The 20,099-nt window shown below is 37.1% G+C and overlaps 1 protein-coding gene across 1 annotated transcript in view; it reads right to left on the bottom strand.

Moving 5' to 3' along the window:
- The window catches only part of LOC5578993 (homeobox protein Nkx-2.1), a 137,428-nt gene that overhangs the window by 79,264 nt on the left and 38,065 nt on the right, over positions 1-20,099 (bottom strand). The window lies entirely within an intron of this gene.

The following is a 20,099-nucleotide window of genomic DNA, read 5'->3' as shown; positions in this document are numbered from 1 at the left end:
TACCTTGGATTTTCAAGAATACAAATTTCAAGATAGTTTTTTTTTTAAATTTCTTTATTAGTATCATTCCAAACATTACATTCATTTCTTATATCTAGGTGTTCTGTGTTATTAGACAACACTATCATCCTAATTTGGTAAAACAAATTTAAGATTTAATTAACATTTTGTTAACAACATATTGCATTTCATTTGCCGTAGCAGTTCAGATTTTTTACAGGTGAGTTGATTTCACCTGTTTATAAGAGAAAAAAAAAACGCTTTGAATATACTTAACCTAACTTAACCTAAACATATAACGCATTAATCGTGGCAATAGAAGATTGTAACGATTTTTGCCTGAAATTATTAATAATTTTATTTGACATTTGTTCCAATGTTTCAACATTGGATATTCTATGTAACTCATTGGTACTATACCAGGGAGGAAGCTTCAGAATCATTTTCAAAATTTTATTTTGAATTCTTTGCAGAGCTTTCTTCCTGGTATTACAACAGCTAGTCCATATTGGTACAGCATACAACATGGCTGGCCTGAAAATTTGTTTGAATATCAAAACCTTGTTCTTAAGACAAAGTTTTGATTTTCTATTAATAAGGGGATAGAGACATTTTACATATTTATTATATTTGGCTTGAATGTCACATTGCCAAATCACATTGAGGATTTTTGAAAGTTAAATTCTTATCTAGCATGAGCCCTAGATACTTAACTTCATCTGACCAATTCATTAAAACCCCTCTCATCGTAACAACATGTCTACTTGAAGGTTTCAAATAAAGAGCTTTTGGTTTATGTGGGAATATTATTAGTTGAGTTTTGGAAGCATTAGGAGAAATCTTCCATTTTTGCAAGTATGAAGAAAAAATATCCAAACTTTTTTGCAATCTACTACAGATGACACGCAGGCTTCGTCCTTTGGCGGAGAGGCCTGTGTCATCCGCAAACAAAGATTTTTGACATCCCTGAGGTAACTCAGGTAAGTCAGATGTGAAAATATTGTATAATATTGGTCCCAAAATGCTGCCTTGAGGAACACCAGCTCTTACAGGAAGCCTTTCAGACCTGGAGTTCTGATAATTAACCTGAAGTGTACGATTTGACAGATAACTTTGAATTATTCTAACAATGTATGTTGGAAAATTAAAGTTTTTTAGTTTTACAATCAAACCTTCATGACAAACACTGTCGAATGCTTTTTCTATGTCTAGAAGAGCAAGACCAGTAGAATAGCCTTCAGATTTGTTGGAACGGATCAAATTTGTTACACGTAAAAGTTGATGAGTGGTCGAATGTCCATGGCGGAATCCGAACTGTTCATTGGCAAAAATTGAATTTTCGTTGATGTGGGCCATCATTCTGTTCAAAATAACCTTTTCAAAAAGTTTACTGATGGAGGAAAGCAAACTGATTGGACGATAGCTAGAAGCTTCTGCAGTATTTTTGTCTGGTTTTAAAATTGGAACAACCTTAGCATTTTTCCATTTGTCAGGAAAATATGCTAATTGAAAACATTTGTTAAATATATCAACTAAAAATGATAAGCGACTTTCTGGAAGTTTCTTGATGAGGATGTAGAAAATTCCATCATCGCCAGGAGCTTTCATGTTTTTGAATTTTTTAATAATAGTTCTCACTTCTTCCAAATCAGTCTCCCAGGCATTTTCGAAAACGTTCTCTTGATTGAGAATATTTTCGAACTCCTGAGTAACTTCATTTTCAATTGGACTAGTAAGTCCTAAATTAAAATTGTGCGCACTTTCAAACTGCATAGCAAGTTTTTGAGCTTTTTCGCAATTAGTTAGTAATAATTTGTTTTCCTCTTTCAATGCCGGTATTGGCTTCTGAGGTTTTTTCAAGATTTTAGATAATTTCCAAAAGGGCTTAGAGCCAGGGCCCAATTGAGAAATTTTATTTTCAAAATTTTTGTTTCTTAATTGAGCAAAACGTTTCTTGATTTCTTTCTGCAAGTCCTGCCATATAATTTTCATAGCAGGATCGCGAGTGCGTTGATATTGCCTTCTCCTCACGTTTTTAAGACGGATCAAGAGTTTAAGATCATCGTCTATAATCACGGATTCAAATTTTACTTCACATTTTGGAATTGCAATGCTCCGGGCTTCAACAATGGAATTTGTTAAAGTTTCAAGAGCATTGTCAATATCAAGTTTACTTTCTAAAGAAATGTTAACATCAAGATTAGAGTCAACATACGTTTTATATATATTCCAGTCAGCTCGAAAATAATTGAAAGTGGAGCTGATAGGATTGAGAATCGCTTCATGGGATATTTGAAATGTAACAGGGACATGATCAGAATCAAAATCAGCATGAGTAATCAGTTGGCTACAAAGATGACTAGAGTCGGTTAAGACCAAATCAATCGTAGATGGATTACTAGAAGAGGAAAAACATGTGGGGCTATCAGGGTATTGAATTGAGAAATATCCTGAAGAGCACTCATCTAATAAAATTCTGCCGTTGGAATTACTTTGAGAATTATTCCATGACCGATGTTTGGCATTAAAGTCACCAATGACAAAAAAATTTGACTTATTGCGAGTCAATTTTCGCAAGTCCGTTTGGGGCAAATTAACTTGCTGTCCAGAGCATTGAAAAGGCAAATAGGCAGCTATGAAAGTATATTTACCAAACTGTGTTTCAACAGAAACACCTAAAGTTTCAAAAACTTTAGTTTCAAATGATGAAAACAGTTGATGTTTTATACGCCTATGAATGATGATTGCAACTCCCCCACATGCCCCATCAAGTCGATCATTACGATAAACAAAAAAGTTAGGATCTCTTTTGAGTTTAGATCCAGGTTTTAAATACGTTTCGGTAATAACTGCTATATGCACGTTATTAACCGTAAGAAAATTAAACAGCTCGTCCTCTTTACCATTCAGAGAACGAGCATTCCAATTTAAAATATTTAAATTATTATTTGGATCCATTAGAAAAACGTAATCCAATAACAATTTGATTTGTAAATTTTACACCTACTTGGACTGCTTCAGTCATAGTGGTGGCTTTGAACATTGCATCAATCATTAGATTAAATTGTTCAGTTAGAAAATTAAAATCAGAGGCAGACATGTCATGTGATTTCCCATTAGAATTTCCGGTAGACGAAGATGCGGAGTTACCTGTGGCGGTAGGGTTTTTTCCATTTGATTTGAAACAAGTAGAATGGGTACCCATGGATCGAACAGGGGAGGAGTTCGAATTTCCTGCTACGATATCGGCAAAGGATTTACCGTGGGTAGATACATTCGAAATTGAAAGATTCGAACGGCTACCCGACGGATTAAAATTTGTTTGTGAATGAGCATGATTATGATCTTCCTGATGGGTATGATTCATGATCAAGCGATCGTTAACTGAAAAATGAGCATTGTTCGATACTCTACCAGGCAAATTCCGGAAACGACCGTTATCGTAACGGATACTATCCTTCATCTGCCTGGCACGAACCTCAACGACTCGTGAAGGGCATTCCCAAAAGTTAGCTTTATGAGGGCCCTTGCAATTGGCGCATTCAAACTTTCTGGTATCTTCTTTCACAGGACAGACGTCCTTAGCGTGAGAAGAACCTCCGCAAATCATGCATTTAGCATCCATGCGACAATTTTTTGTACCATGACCCCACTTTTGGCACCGACGGCACTGAGTGGGGTTCTGGTAATTTCCTCCAGGTTTCTGGAAATGTTCCCATGTCACACAGACATCAAACAAAAGTTTTGCTTTTTCTAAAGCTTTAATATTATTTAGTTCTTTTTTGTTAAAGTGAACTAAATAAAATTCTTGAGAAAGCCCTTTCCGAACAATGCCAGATTGGGTTCTCTTTTTCATAATGATTACTTGGACTGGGGAAAATCCAAGTAAATCATTTATTCCATTTTTGATCTCTTCAGGTGACCTCTAGTCACTTGAGAGACCTTTCAAGACAACTTTGAACAAACGTTCAGTTTTGTCGTCATAAGTAAAAAATTTGTGCTTCTTCTCTTCAAGATGTTTGAGAAGAAGTTCGCGATCATTAAGAGTTTCCGGCAAAACGCGATAGTCTCCTTTCTTTGCGATTTGGAAGGAAACCTTCATTCCCCTAATGGAGTTCAAGATCTCCTGCCTAAATCCCGCAAATTCGGAACAACTGATCACGATAGGCGGCACTCTTTGCTTCCTCACTTGAATCAAAGAGCCTGGGCTAGAGGCTGCTTCGATTTGGTGTTCGGAAAATTTGTCTAGAGCATCAAACTGACTGCTCATTTCAATACAATTATTCATTTCACCCTTGGAAGAAAGTTCGCATTCCGGAGAAACGTCCTTTCTTCCATTCTTGCCACGTGTAGTGACAGTTTTAAATCCCACTTTTTTGGAAGGAAGTTCCCTTCCTTTTATTTGCTGTTGCAACCATGTTTAGTGAATAAGAAGACGTGACCTTCGAGAGGTTTTTTCCCAAGACGGTGTCCAAGAAGGATTACCACCGCTAGCTTTCGCCAACGGGTCCAACGAAAAATCGAAGGCACGGGTCCAAACAAGGATCGTAAAGGGATCAATAGTAGAAAAATAGTACTGAAAAGTACTGTTTTTGTAGCACTGAAAAGTACTGTCTTATTGCTTTAGGTAGTTTTTAAGAAAACTTCCAAGAGCAGAGATAATTCGTGTACGCACAGCACGAAGGTACGATGCGCACTGGGGCCCAGATAGTCGTAGCGGTAAACGCGCAGCTATTCAGCAAGACCAAGCTGAGGGTCGTGGGTTCGAATCCCACCGGTCGAGGATCTTTTCGGGTTGGAAATTTTCTCGACTTCCGTGGGCATAGAGTCTCTTCGTACCTGCCACAAGATATACGAATGCAAAAATGGTCAATTGGCAAAGAAAGCTCTCAGTGAATAACTGTGGAAGTGCTCATAAGAACACTAAGCTGAAAAGCAGGCTCTGTCCCAGTTGGGACGTAACGCCAGAAAGTAGAAGAAAAAAATTCGCGAACTAAACAATCGATCATGCTGTAAATTTTATCGTTGAGTAACTTGCTGGTTGTGACTAATTGATCGATTTTTCACTTAAGACCACTGTTTTGTTCGCTAGATTTGTGCTTCTGAAAATTTGGAGGTAGTTTTGAAGTTTTTGACGTTATGGTGGATGACGAAACATAGTTCACACGGTGCCAAAAATATCGATCTTTCATTATACCTTGGGCACTTTTACATAAAGTTCAGCATTTGGGCAAAGGTTTTGAATTTGGAGGTCGAAGCCGTCGAAAATTTTTCATACATTTGTGTATACGAGAATTTCACCAACCAATTTTGCAGTTTATCCTGAATTATACTTAAAAATCAACAAGTTAAAGTTGAAGAAATCCAAATTTCCTCAACAGAAGGCTTTGATACTTTCAGGTTGTGAAAGTATTATCGGGATACTTATCCTCATCGACAAAAATCTGAGGTACCGCAAAACGGGATAACATTGATCAGAATTACGTTCCTCACAAAAAGCGCAAATCAAACATTCTTATTTGAAACATTTTTAATGAATGAATGGTGCTTCTCTCCTATATTAATGAGTTTATTAAAGTTAAAAGTTTTTGCAAAAATAAAGTTGCGTTCATGCGAAAAATTGTCAACTATTCGCAACAATGATTTCCTTAATTATGGATGACACTGACAAAAATTCATACTTCATATGAGTTCTGCAAATGACGTAAGTGAGGAAATGACTGACGCTGATAACGTTCCAGTTTTCATGAGCATGTTTAATTAATCAAAATTAATCAATAACTATACATAATGCCGAATTTTCCTAGAAAATTGCTTTTTTCCTTAAACGGAAAAAGTTGACCCCGTGATACAAAATAAGGAACGAGTTTTATCATATTTCGAGTTTTATGAATATTTCCGTGAGTGGTTTCCATGCAAACACATTAATAGAGGCCTAAAAAATGAAATATTTTGCTTCAGAAAATCGCCCAGTTGTTCGGACTAAAAAAAAAGTCGAAATTTTTTAACCAAACAATTATGTTATTTCCAGGCCACGAACTTTGAAACTTCTGACGAAAACTTAGTCACAGATTGTAATAAAATAGCTTGCTCAAACAAATAAAGCAAATGTTTTAAGATTAGAGTTGAAAGGTAAAAATTAAATTAAAATCATTGGAAGATTGACCAATATATATCTTACTTCAATGTTTTCATGTAAATTATAGGGTCAATTGAAGCTTGTAAAAAATCAGGATTCTAAACGGAGTGGTGATGAGAAACAGGTGCTCCGTACAAAAATTTTATTTCAAAAAGAGCTCCGCTATCCAAAAAGGCTGAAAACCCCTGATGTAAAGAACAAACGGACAATTCTGTATCGTGTCAGCACCGAAGAGGCAGCCCCTCTAGCACTATGTAGGTAGTGCAACACTGGTTAGGTGGCTTATCGAAGACTCTTCATCAACCAAGAAAGGCAAAATGTAGAGCAAACGGATTGATTTTACAGCAACAGACCCGACAACGATTGGAAAGTTGGATCTTGAAACGTGAGAACTTTGAATGAATCCGCGCGTGTTGGCCTACGGAAACAAGATGTCAAGATAGTCATCGGCGATGCAAATGCGCAGATTAGGAAAGAAGATTTCTTCCGACCCGTCATTGGAACGGAAAGCCTCCATTCCGTTACCAGTGATAATGGCCTGCGGCTAGTAACCTTCGCTGCTGCTAGAGGGATGACAATCAGCAGTACCTACTTCGCACGAAAGTTATCCGCAAACACAACCTGCTTGTGGCCAATACCCGACAGAACAGACAGCGGTAAAGGACAGCGAGAGTCGAAGAAAAGCGAAGCCACCGCAGGAAGAAAAGGTAGCCGAAGCTCAAGAATCCATTAGCCGGAATGATATGCGGAGATTCTATGCAATGGTCAAAGGGCACTTTCAGAAATTGTTGAACGGTGAAAATGGAAATGTAGCGAGGAACAGGATGAACATTGATGATGACAATCAAGCTGTGGACCCACTGACCATAGAAGAGGTTAAAAAGGCTATCAGCGAGCTGAAGAACTGTAAGGCTGCTGGGAAAGACGAGATCCTGGTCGAGCTTCTCAAGCACGGAAGTGAGCAGCTTTATCAGTCGATCCACCGAGTACCGAAGGTATGGGAGGACGAAGAATTGTTCACCGGCTGGTTGGAAGGCCTCGTACGCCCAATCTACAAAAAAGGGCACAGACTGAAGTGTGCCAATTACAGAGAAATTACCCTGCTGAAGTTGGCGTACAAAATTCTGTCGCGCATCCTGTTTAACAGACTGAGACCGCTCGAGGAGTCCTTCAGTGGCGAATACCAAGCTGGTTTTCGTGAGGGCCGTTCGATAACGGACCAGATGTTTAGCTTGCGAATGATCCTAGATAAATTCCGACTTGCAGACTCACCATCTGTTTATTGATTTCAAGGCGGCGTATGACTCAATGTAAAGAAATGAGCTGTGGCAGATAATGTCTGAACATGATTTTCCGGCGAAACTAATTAGGCTGATACGTGCTACGCTGGATGGTTCGAAATCAAGTGTTCGGATCGCAGACGAGGTGTCAGCCTTGTTCGTGACGTTAGACGTTGAAGCATGGTGACGCATTTTCGAATTTACTGTTAAACATTGCACTCGAGGGTGCTATTAGGAGATCTGGCGTGCAGAGAAATGGCACTATTATCACTAGATCGCACATGCTCCTTGGCTTTGCGGACGATATAGACCTAATTGGAATCGATCGCAGGTCAGTGGCTAACGTCCTGGTCTTGAACGGCTAGATGTTGTTGGGTTGGTCACTACTAACACTAGACAGGCAAAAATTTGTCGCCTCGACCTGTTAACTATATTGTTCGGCGTATGTAACAGTTCTATCGATCGTTGGCATATTTTCGGAGATTGATACGAAATTGACGTTACTTATTGGATTTTTTCGTCACTCGCTTGCGATTCTCTTTTGTTAAAATTTCAGCGAAATTCATACTCCTGGAAAGATTATTGTAGGCATTGCTGATTCATTCATTTCCCTATAATGGAGACTCGATGTGTGGGAAATTTCTTGCAAGCAATGGTCAAGAAATTCATTTTTCTCTGATCGCAGCACGCAGAAGTCATTTGTCATGTCATTTTAAATGGAGCTCGCTATTGGAAATTTCTTGACCATTTCCGTCAAAGATTTTTATTACCTTTCTTTAGCGAAACAGCATACTTAGCTTAAGTTGTCAACACATTTGACCAATATTTAAAACAAATAAAAAAATCGCGCTAATACTATTCAATAGTCATATTTTGTTGACTAAAAAAACGAGGGGCTATTGCACAACATATTCAAAATATTTCTCAATCAATTTCTTTAACAATCAAGAATATTTACAATATTTTTTCCTTGAAGAATTATTTTTAGTTCAAAGTTTATGCAATAAAGTTGTGTAAAAGTTCTGTTTCCATGAAATAGTCAAATAGATCAAAAGAAGATTTCTAAGGATATCTCATAAAGATATCTTCTAGAAGTTACAATAATTCGGACCTGGGATCGAATCTTTATGACCTAAAATGTTTATAGTGACGACTTCCTTCGGAAGGGAAGTAAAGCCGTTGAGCCCGAGATGAACTAGCACAGGGCTGTAAATCTTATAATAAAGATAGAAAAAGTATAAAAATGACAAAGAAGCAGATGTTTTCAATCAATACAATCAATGTTACCAAAAACTCTGTACGGATTCAAACGTTCATCAGTCAGTTCAGGATATTGTTTTGTAGAAACAAAAGAAAATTTCCGTTGTCACAAAATGTATCCTATTTAATCGTTTCTTACTCTTGCTTTTATTTCAATGTCATAGAATTCTCTGATAATCCTTTTCAGTGTTATAATATCAATCCAAAAGAATCCGGTTTAATATTCTATTCGGGACTTTAATATTCTTATATGATATGATTTATTGGGAATTATTCATTATAAGTCTGTTAAAGAGTTTTTTATGGAAATTATGTTACGAGTTGTGTGAAAATACTTTCAATAGTTCTGTGGAATTCTACTATTTTTTTCTAATTATCAATTGATAGTACCGTAATCCGGGGTAACATTGATCAGTTTTTAGGATATTTCTTAAATATTTCATTTGAAAATGCAAATGTTGCAAGTTTTATATTTTTAAAACAAGTACTGCCACCAAAAGCTCGTGACTATATACTGTATTTTGTTTTTTGAAAGATTTAAGCATGTTAAAAAAAATGTTTTAGGTGATTTTTTTATTTAGCTGATATGGGGTAACATTGATCACTATTGTAAACAACGCTCGGTAATATTTAAAATGTCGTTGCTTACTTAAATCATGGCTTCTGAAGCTGAATATGATGGCCAAACTCTTACAAGTCATTTACTTTTTGAGTTATTTTAAAATTAAAAACACCTCGAACCGCGGAATACGCCTAAAGGTAGGCAATTTCCTAAGGAAATTTTACATTCCTAACAGTAATTCGTTAATGTTGCCTAATTGGACATTCTTTTGAAAATTTTGACAACGGAATCGTTTTCGGCGATGCCATTTTTAGCAAGAATAACATTTTCCTTGCTCATATCGTTTGCACAACTTATGTGAGACATGAATTTTCGGTAGTGTCATCCTTAACCATTGAAATCGTTGTTTCAAAAAGTTGTTAAATTTACGCATGAAGTAAATGCAATTTTCGCAAGCATCTTTATTTTCATTAGCTCATGAATGTAAGAAGGAGAAGCGCAATTCATGCTTTGAAAATATTTTATCAATAAATGATGACACGAACTTTTTACGAGATGAGTCATTCCGATCAATGTTACCCCGCTGATCAATGATACCCCGGATTACGGTATCTACATATTTGTTTGTAGATGCTTTTACATAGGCATTGTGCATAGGTTAATTTATCATGGCCATAGAGAAATATTTTCTAAATTATTGACTGATTTTTTTATTGATAACTAAGTACCCCTACCCCGGGATTTTCTCTTAACAAACCATTCAATAGGGAGCCGGATCCTATTCTTTGCACTTTTGATTCAATTCGGCAGTGGGGTTTTTTGAAAGCTGCAGAGCTCATATTTGGCCACAATGTGCGTCGTACTGACGCGCTTCTAATTGCAAAGTTTCAGACTATTTGGCCAAGAAAACCCCCCAATGTCAAAGTGAATCATGAAAGTGCCCAAGTGGTTCTGCACCCTACTTTTTTTTGCTTCAAAAATATTTTGTTAAAATCGTTCCGTAGACAGAGCTAATAAATTAAATTAAAAATGAATTAAATTCGTCTATAGTATTACATCGCTGTTTGGTTATGTCTACAGTCGTGTTTCTTTTCTAGCTACTATGATTCGAAAATCGCCCTGACTAAATATGTATCTCCGAAAAATTCCCGTTACTAAATATGAATCTCCAAAAAAGTCACATTTTGGCGCCCCCTGATGCTTGGTGCCCTTGGCGGGTGCCAACCTGGCCAACCGCACGCTATGGCACTGACCTTATTTTCATAGAAAAAAATCTTTACGAAAAGTGTTCCAGTATGGAGCGAAAATCTAATGCACACTCCATAAAACAATGCGCTTTTTGCCCGACAACTATTGCCATGTGTCCACGACGCCTAAAAACTAAAAAAAAATAATCAGAAATTACTTGTATTTTTGTTTATCTGGGTAGTGCTAAAAAGGATCAATAGCTCCAAAACGATTTAAATCAAGAGGATCATCACTATTTCTAGCGTTATAGAACGAACCCATCGTGAGGAGTGATCTCAAACTTTCGAACGATGATATGAACGACTGTTTTAATAATTTTGAATAGTTTTCATAGTTTTCCGCCAAAATTTTGCAAGTGCTTTTCGAGAATAATGAGATTAGTGTTCTAATACTGCAGCAGATTAAAATTAAGAATAAAAGATGATCAAAAGCTGAGAAAATAAACCAGATGTTTCTGAAACTTAAACAACACTATAATAATTAAAGCAGTTTTATCGAGCCCCGTGTCTTTTTCAAAAGCAAGTATTTCAAAACATTTTCAAGCTTCTGAATTCCTACATCTCCAGTTATACTCTAAACAAGTTGGGTGCCCAAACATTAAATTTGCTCACGCGCATCAGTCACTTATCAGCCAGCCAGAATATATGCCGAAGAGGGTGACATCCACTTAAAATTAAAACGAAGCAAATATTTGAACAATAGCACGTCTTCATCGGTTTTTCAGTTTTCGTCGCATCAGGTCTACCGGTCCAATCGAATATCGTCATCATCGTTGTGTTTTCGTTTACCTGTTCGTGAAGTTCCAGAAGCTAAAACGTTGATCGTTGTTTTGATGTGATTGATTAACCGATGGCATTAAAACAACAGTAAGGAAATTTGACTTCTTCGTGTGGTACCGTTTTAGACTTTTGGTGGGATGTGGGATGTCATAATAGGAAATATTCTACAAGACTAGACTCATTGAACAGATGTTTTAACACATTCTTGTTAATTGTCAAAGATATGATTTGGCGAAAGAACACGATGAAACATATTTTGCATACAATTCGCATACAATTGCATACGCCCCTATATAGCCCCTATATACAGACTGGCGGACAAAAAAAAACTAGAGGCTATCTTTTCGACCAAAAATAGCACATGTCGTTTATATCGAATATTCCAAAGCTCAATCTAATGGTACATCTACAACCATTGGTACCGACACCTTACCAGGAAAAAGGTTCTACAGAGGTACGAAAATAAAATTCATAAGCTGCCTCTCTGACATAGTACTAATGAATTACACAGAATATCCTAAAGTGTAAGATTATAAGAAGAAACAAAAAACTACAAGAACGAGGAAGTACCGTTTTGTCTCAAATTCCGTACAGACTTATATTCCGTACACTCGGTTTTTTTTTATGGCGATTAAATTGGAATGTATCGTTGAAATATGTTTGCAGTCAATTGCAAACCAATTTTAACGCCCTAAAATCTATTTTATACTTCGGGAGTACTGATGATTATCTAGTTCAAGGTCAGTAAAACAAGCTCAGATGAAATTATTTGCGAAATTATCCATTTGAATATGATTTATTCGTGCTGTTCAGAATTTGAATCAAAATGTTATCCCACATTTCTGCGTTAAACAAGCGAAGAAATTGAAATTTTTACAAATATCTACTAATTTATGCCCATTAGATGCATTCGAAGTCACTCTCGGCCTTAAGTGTTCGGAATATGAGTCAAAACGGTATAAACAACATTATTTGAGGACAATTTCCTAATAAATAAAAAAAATCACTAGTAGAAACAAAACGTCATAAGGCATATCCCAGAAATACAAAACATCTTGCCAAATGCACTTCTGTCTCGAAATCTTCGTGCAGGTAGCCATAGGAAATCTAAGCAGCATACAACAAACAACTCGTGTTACGTAACTCAGGGGTCGTTGTAGGTACGATGAAATTCAAATAGACACACCAACCCAACAGCCGGCAGCGGGGCCTCTCAGCTAATGATGTTGATATTGAATGATCAAACCACCACTAGCAAGCCCAAAGCCTAGCTAGCTACACGAGCCCCAAGTGTGAGCACGCTTCCCCATCACGACCAAATCCTCCAAATCTATTTACCCGCAAACGACAATCAATATTCGCTGATTTGACTATCGCATTCCGCCGTTTTGTTTTCGATCCCGATAGCAATTTATTGAAAAACAAATCTCCGCTCCGCCGTCGGCAGCGGAGTCGACGAGAAAAAAAAAACGGTGCAACCGTCGGGAACGCAAACCATCGTCGTCAGCGTTTGGGGACAGAAATTCATCTCAAATATTGAACGACTGCCAGTGTTTGGAAAACGAACATGAAACATGCATAAAAGTATTTACAAATATACTGAGCAAGAGCAGCCCAACGCTTGATCCCGAGCTCCTTCCCAATGCCATCAGGAGGAACCTCTCCTCGACTTGGCACGATAATGGCAGCATCTCGGCTGTTGGAATGGTTGACACAAACACAACAACCGGGTAGTAGCAGGGGTATTTTGAGTTTCGAACATAGCTACAGTAGTCAACGACAGCAGTATTGCAGCTAGAAGCAGTAAGAAAGGTACGAGAAACAACAGAAATGGGAAAAAAAAGTTGCCCAAATATTTGCACAAAGAGATTCGTTCTTCGATTTTCGTTGTAACCCTATTGTGTCGTAAATTTCGGTGTCTTACTATGGTGGTATTTGAATATCGATGAAATGAAAATTTGACCCTCGACATGACCATATTTATATCTTGAAGATATATTTTTATGATAATTAAAATAATAATTTTCATGAATGCCGAGAAAGATTTCTGGTTAACGCCTTTTTCGAGCATATTTTTCTTTATGAACATTTTAATTCGATTATCAAACAATCAGTTCGTTTGAATCCCGCCGGAGACTACGATAAAAAGAAGGACTTTCGTGCATGTTCAATATCATGCTAGAGTTTGTTATGTTGAAAGCCGAGATACGATTTTCACGACATCCAGTCAATTTGTTTGCTTTGCGGATAATATGTACATTGAAGGCCAACATTTGAAAATGTGGCAGACCTGTAAACCAACCTGGCAGCACAAATTGCACAAGGCAGCAAAAGTTTGTATGGTAATGAATGCGTCCAAGACAAAGTACATGTTAGTAGGTAAAGCCGAGTGCGACAGGGCTCATCTAGGAAGCAGTGTTACGATAGGCGGGGATACGTTCGAGGTGGTCGACGAGTTCGTCTCGCTTGGATCGTTGCTGACTGCACTAAATCTAAAATCTACAATCTAAATTGAACCATTTTGTAAAAGATGGACATTCGCTTGAAATATTAACTATGGCGTTTTGTAGCAAATATTTTTGTCAAGTATCTTAAGGTTTTGTGAATATCGATTGAGCTCAAAAGCAAGCTAATAGACCCTTAAATAAACGAAATAGTTTGAAGAACAACTACTTCAAGTTTGAGGAAATAATTCTTAAAACGCAAATTGAGTTCTGATTAGAGTTCAAATTTTTTTATCGTAATTCCCTATGGCATGGCAGGATTTTTACGGTCGAATTATTCGATACTTTGTAATATGAAGCATTACAACACTACACATATTTAGACAAGAAATGAGCTTAATACCTTAAAAACAAAGTCTAAGTCAACAAAAAGTGACAAGACAAGGTGCAGTCATTCAAAGTATAAAGGTTTTCAATCTAGAGGTGTTATCTATTATCTATCTATTATCCGTAGTTAGGTCTATAATACGACCCAGCCCAACAGGAACAGATAAATGTTACACTCTTGATGGTTGTTAGACTTGGACGATTTAAATAACAAAAAAGTTTGAAAATTCAATCTTCCACATCTTTTTTACAATCCCTATGATGAGAATAGTGTTCAGTGTAATTTTCAGCATTTTTGCTGAATAATTCTCGTTGAGACCTGCCCACTATTTACACTTGGTCTTTCATACTCATTCGAACGCTCCTGTCGAGTAAGTAAAGAGATTGCATTCGGATGGTCAAATTGATAGACCCCTCGGTTGTTATGAATGAAACCGTTTTTGACAATTCTTGGCTCACTAAAACTGCTCAGAAATTTCTTGAACATTGCCTTCACGAGAATATGTTAAATGATTATAGAAAACATAGGAGCAGACATTGCAGAATTTGCTCTCATTTGAGAATGAAGCACGATCAAAGAAAGCAAAGAAAAACATCCCATCTGTTGCGGTCCACGATCGTCATTATATCGCAAGGTGTAAAAAGTCTGATAAATGGAAGCAGCGAGCGAGAGCCCCAAAAAGAGAGCTAGGATAAAATCCATTCTTCTCGCTTGTTTACCGTTGGGGATAGGTGTTTTTCTTTACTGGCACGATGAACAAACCACGAACTTCCAATAGCAATAGTGCCCCCCAGGCTTGGAGCATGTTTAGAGGGGTTTTATCATGCACTACTATCCCCCCAATCTGATCAAAGTTATAGCAGTATACGATAAACAGTCTCTCATAATGTGCAGCATGTTATGATAGTTACAGAGAGCGATACGTGAGAGATTCTCTCAATTTTCTCAGGATTCAATCCCTGCATAGGAGCCTAAATTGGAAAAATATATTTCTATAGCGGTCATATTAAATTTGGACGCCATTTTGGATGTTATCGGAAAACCTAATTTTCATGGTGTTTGCATCCATCGATTTTAGAAGTTTTTGCATGATTGGTAAGTCAAGCTAGTTTTGCATGAATTATGTAAAAATCAGACGATATGGTTTGACTTAAAAATGATAGTTTGACTTAAAAATGAAGCAGAAAATTTTAAATCGGTAGTTGCAAACACCCTGAAAATTAAGGTTTCCGATAAAATCCGATATTGTGGACAAATTCAAAATGGCCACTAACATTTTCTTTTTGCAAATGCAACTCCCATGTTTTCTATTTCCAAAACCATGTTCTTGCGTAGGGGTTGTCTTAGTATTTTCTGATTTATGGCAGTTTTAAAGAGCCAAGAATTATATAAAAAAAATGAGGAGTCCTCGAAAACGGTTCCAATCATAACCACCAAGGGGTCTATCAATTAGACCGTCCGAATGCAAGTTCTCTACGATGGTATTTCGTACGACGAGTGCGCTTCGGAAGCCCAAGCAAGCGGTTTCTTTGTTTTCACTTGTGGAGGGATTTTTTTCGGTTTTCACGTTTTACTGAGCAGTACTGGTGACGAAATTGAAAGTGACTGGCAACTGCTCTATAAATGGTGGATTATCAATTGGTGAGTACCATTTCAAATGAGTTATATATGTAAACACAGATCTTTTTGTGACAACGGTTTTGATGCTACGTGCATTTATTGAAAAAAAAATTGAAACAATGCATTTATAAAAAAAATAAATAAAATAAAATTGATTAGTTCGTCATTACAAGTGTAAGAATATATCGACACTATATCATATATCACATAAAAATATTCAAATAAACATACTGTAAAACGAAGTGTCTTTGATACTGTGGGTAACTTTGATAGTGCAGGACTCACGATACGCTATACGAAATCACAAAATTTCTGACGAATGAATTCAAATCAATCGATATCAAAATATTCCAAAATTTAATATTATACAAATTGTTATTGACCTATGTTTGTTCTAATTTTAAACACATTTTTATGTGTTTTTTTTTCTATAAAATTTATGCTTCTATAAATAAAGTACATAAAGTTCTCTATAAACATTTACCAATCCAGTTCCAACTGCTGTTCAGTATAAAATATGGATGAATTTTGAGTGAGAACACAACAATATTGTATACACATATAAGGGACAGAAAACGCTACAGAAAGGATTGATAGCAATAGGCATACAAACACGATGCGAAATCAGTTAGCATCTGATCGCCGGTAGAAACACGACACAATCGGTCGAGCCAATAAACGGTATTGATGGAAGTTTGCGCGTTATTAATTGGCCCCTCGAAACGCCCTAATCCGGCACATTGAAGATTTTCATATACATTTAATGGTCCTTCGAGCCGGATTTGGTGAGCTAGAAGTACGTCGCGATCGCTTAATTTCATAAACGAAAAGTGCAACAAAAGCTGATATACCATTGCCCAGAGAATGCACAGTGAAAAGGCGCTAATTGTTGCATTGTATTTTGCCTATCCACTCTTACACGTTCGGTGATAGCAAGTATCAACTGTAAGCGAAATCGTTGTGCCTTCATCGTCGGTATTAGATTTGGTGATATTCAGTGCTTCTTTGGATTGAATGCTATCGTCACCCGCTGTATTGGCAATCTCACAAAGGGCGACTGTTTTTGGCCGTTTTTTCAAAATCGGAGTGATCGAGGTGTGAAGAAAATGCCGCCCATGGAAATGGTCCACGGCGAAATAGCCAGGCTGGTGAACCATTTTGAATGTTCTACCATACACTACTCTCCATCCACGGCGGCCGGCGCGAAATGCAGAACGATCGGCGCAACAAATTAGGAGTCATTCACACTCGACGGTTGACGGCGGATCCAGCAAACAGGCTTTGTTCGTTCTCCCGGGGCCTTGGCTCCGGGCACAGTTAAGTATAAGTTTCAATTTTCAAATTTCTAATTGGCAATACCTAACTTCGCATCAATCAGATCGGCAATGATGGCCCCAGCGGAGGACATAAATCATCAACACTGCTGGACATCCGTACGAACAATACCTGTTACAACGAAGACGTTGAAGGGGGAGGTGGAGACACTATCAATAGAGACAGAAAAGGTGGCGAGTCAAGAGAAGGAGAGCCAAGATGAAGTGGCGACATCGAGGGAGAGACAAGATGAGGTGGTGAGACAAGACAACGTGGTAGAGGCAGATGAAAGTGGCGAGACAAGACAACTAGGAAGATACAAGATCCAGTGGAGAGTCAGAACAACGAGGTGAAGGCAAGCAAAGTATGGGGGGTCCGTAGCCTTGAGGTTACGCTTTCGCTTCATAAGCGGAAGGTCATGGATTCAATTTCCAGCCCCTCCACAAAAAAACCCGTCCAGCCACCAGAAGACGCCGCACGGAGGACCGTGCTTTGGGGGAGCACATCCATCCTCCGTCAGTATCAGATGGTGACTGAGACAAACTGACCCTCTTCGTAGGCAGCTAGCCTCAAACGACTTAAGAACACGGCAAAATGAACCACCGCAAGAGCAAAAGACTATGGCTTATGGAAATCGATTGGACTGAACCGCAGAGCTCTCTCCTACCTGCTCGGTGTGAGAGTAAAAGAGTAGAAAAGAGTGAAAGCAGATGTAAATATAGATAAGTTAAAAATAGATCTGTATCGGTATAGCAGATACAGACGAACAGAATCCGGCACAGTAGTGGCCACGAGCACAAAGTGCTTTAAAAAAAAAAAAAAAAAGAAAAAGGCAAGCACAGTGGCGAGACAATACAAGGACAAGAAAGAAGTAGTGGTAAACAAAACAACGAGGTAGAGACACACACGGGAGAAAAGAAGGATATGCATACATCAGCTATCGAGCTACGAAATTTTAGGCAACAACCAGGAAGAGACATGAACACAACGAATTGCAATCACATAGTTTTAAGTCTACACAAAGAAGTGAGGGAAATATTGAATTCTGGAAATGAGTTTTTTTTTGTAGTTTTGAATTGGAAGTAGATTAGAACAACGAATTGGAGAAGAATAATATGATTTGTATTAGTTAGTAAAGCCTATGTTCAAAATTCAGGCGGTCGGTATGTTCAGTACAAAAATATGGATGAATTTTGAATGAGAACACAACAATATTGTATACACATATAAGGGACAGAAAACGCTACAGAAAGGATTGATAGCAATAGGCATACACACACGATGCGAAATCAGTTAGCATCTAATCGCCGGTAGAAACACGACACAATCGGTGGAGCCAATAAACGGTATTGATGGAAGTTTGCGCGTTATTAATTGGCCCCTCGAAACGCCCTAATCCGGCACATTGAAGATTTTCATATACAACTGCAATGATATCAAACAGAGATTTAGATTTTCATGTTTTCACATACTTATTAAAGCTATCCCAAAACCGAAAATCGACTTTCGAGTACTGTGTATTTCTTTCACTACTGGACTGCGAGTGCGGCTTCATAAGTGCGAAAATGCAAATAAATGTGCGGGATTGCATCGAATCATGTTGGTGTTTTCAGAGCACTTATTCGTTGGACTACGAGGAATAACCCCGCTGAAGACACCGACTAGATTTGCTGTTATCGCGCACTTTTATTGGCATTTCCTCACTTGTAAAAATTTCTGTGATAGTCCACTGGTGAAAGAAATGCGCAATATATGAAAAATTATAGTTGCGTTCAAAATAAATCGTTAAGCAATATTTCAACTGTCATCAGTAACTAAGATACTAGTACTTGTTTAAAACAGAATGCAGAAATATTAAGGTTTTCTTCCGAAACTATCAAAGTTATCCTGTTTCACTATACCGAAAAACGGGGTAACTTTGATAGTACGAGACCCACGACATACTTAACGAAATAACAAAGTTTCTGTTAATCAGTTAAGCAAAACGAATGCAAAAATAAAGAGTATGACACTTCATGTCAAAGCTAGAAAATCGATTTAATTTTTTTTATTAAAAAAATCTGTCATTATTTTTTACCGTGCATATTTTTTTCCAAATCGTCCTAAACAATACCTACAACAACCGCAAAATATATCCAAAAATTAAAAACATCAATGTTGCGGTTTTTAAGAACTATTAGCTTCAAATTGTCATTTGAAAATATCGTTTATATTTTTTACCGTGCACTCTTTTTTCAATACTTAAGCATAAATGTTTTGATCAAACGATAAACGATTTAGCTACGATTCGCTCAATCAAAATATTTTTTTTTGAATGGAAAAACACGAAATATGCTTGAAAAGGGCCTATTTTACTATTTTTATTTGAAAATTTTATATAAATATGAGTATATCTCGAAATTGATGCAACCTAGAAAAAATTTACTTGAGTACTTTTCGATTGCAATTTTTCTGTTCTTTCAAATAATCACATAAAAAATATTGTTTTCCTCTATTTCGATTTTTTTTCAAAATCTGTAATTTTTTAAAAAATCATAACTTTTTTGTCCACAATTCTTCCATTTTGAAACATTGTGCAATAAATCACATAAGTTGTCCCCTAAAACATATCCAAAAATAAAAAAAATCAAAACTGCGTTTCTGGAGAAAATCGATTTTAAAATTTTGTTTTTGAAATAAAAAATAATCTGTTACTTTTTTTTACCGTGCATATTTTTCTCCATATAGTCCTAAGCAATACCTACAACTTTGTACAAGATCTCAAATCGATCGGACAAACCGTTTTCGAGTTACAGTTTTTTAAAGATTTGCCATGCATTTTCCGATACGCCCTTCTCAAAAATAAGGCGAGGTTCAAAATGGCGGTCTGAAGGTGCATAATGGCATTTTTGGTCATAAAGAATCTGTATGCAAATTTTCAGGCGATTCAAAAAATACAAAAATAATCGGGTTTGCGAAACGGCGTGGAACCGCTCATCTGTAAAAAGTTTTGAGAAAATGGGCTGCGAAGTTTCCAAACTCGTTTTCCATAGGAATATTCAAAAAATTCCAGAAGATTGGAACAT

Source organism: Aedes aegypti, chromosome 1 (assembly GCF_002204515.2).
Source record: "Aedes aegypti strain LVP_AGWG chromosome 1, AaegL5.0 Primary Assembly, whole genome shotgun sequence".
Lineage (NCBI taxonomy): Eukaryota > Metazoa > Arthropoda > Insecta > Diptera > Culicidae > Aedes > Aedes aegypti.
Note: the sequence above shows the minus strand (reverse complement) of the source record. Positions and strands in the feature narration are given on the sequence as shown.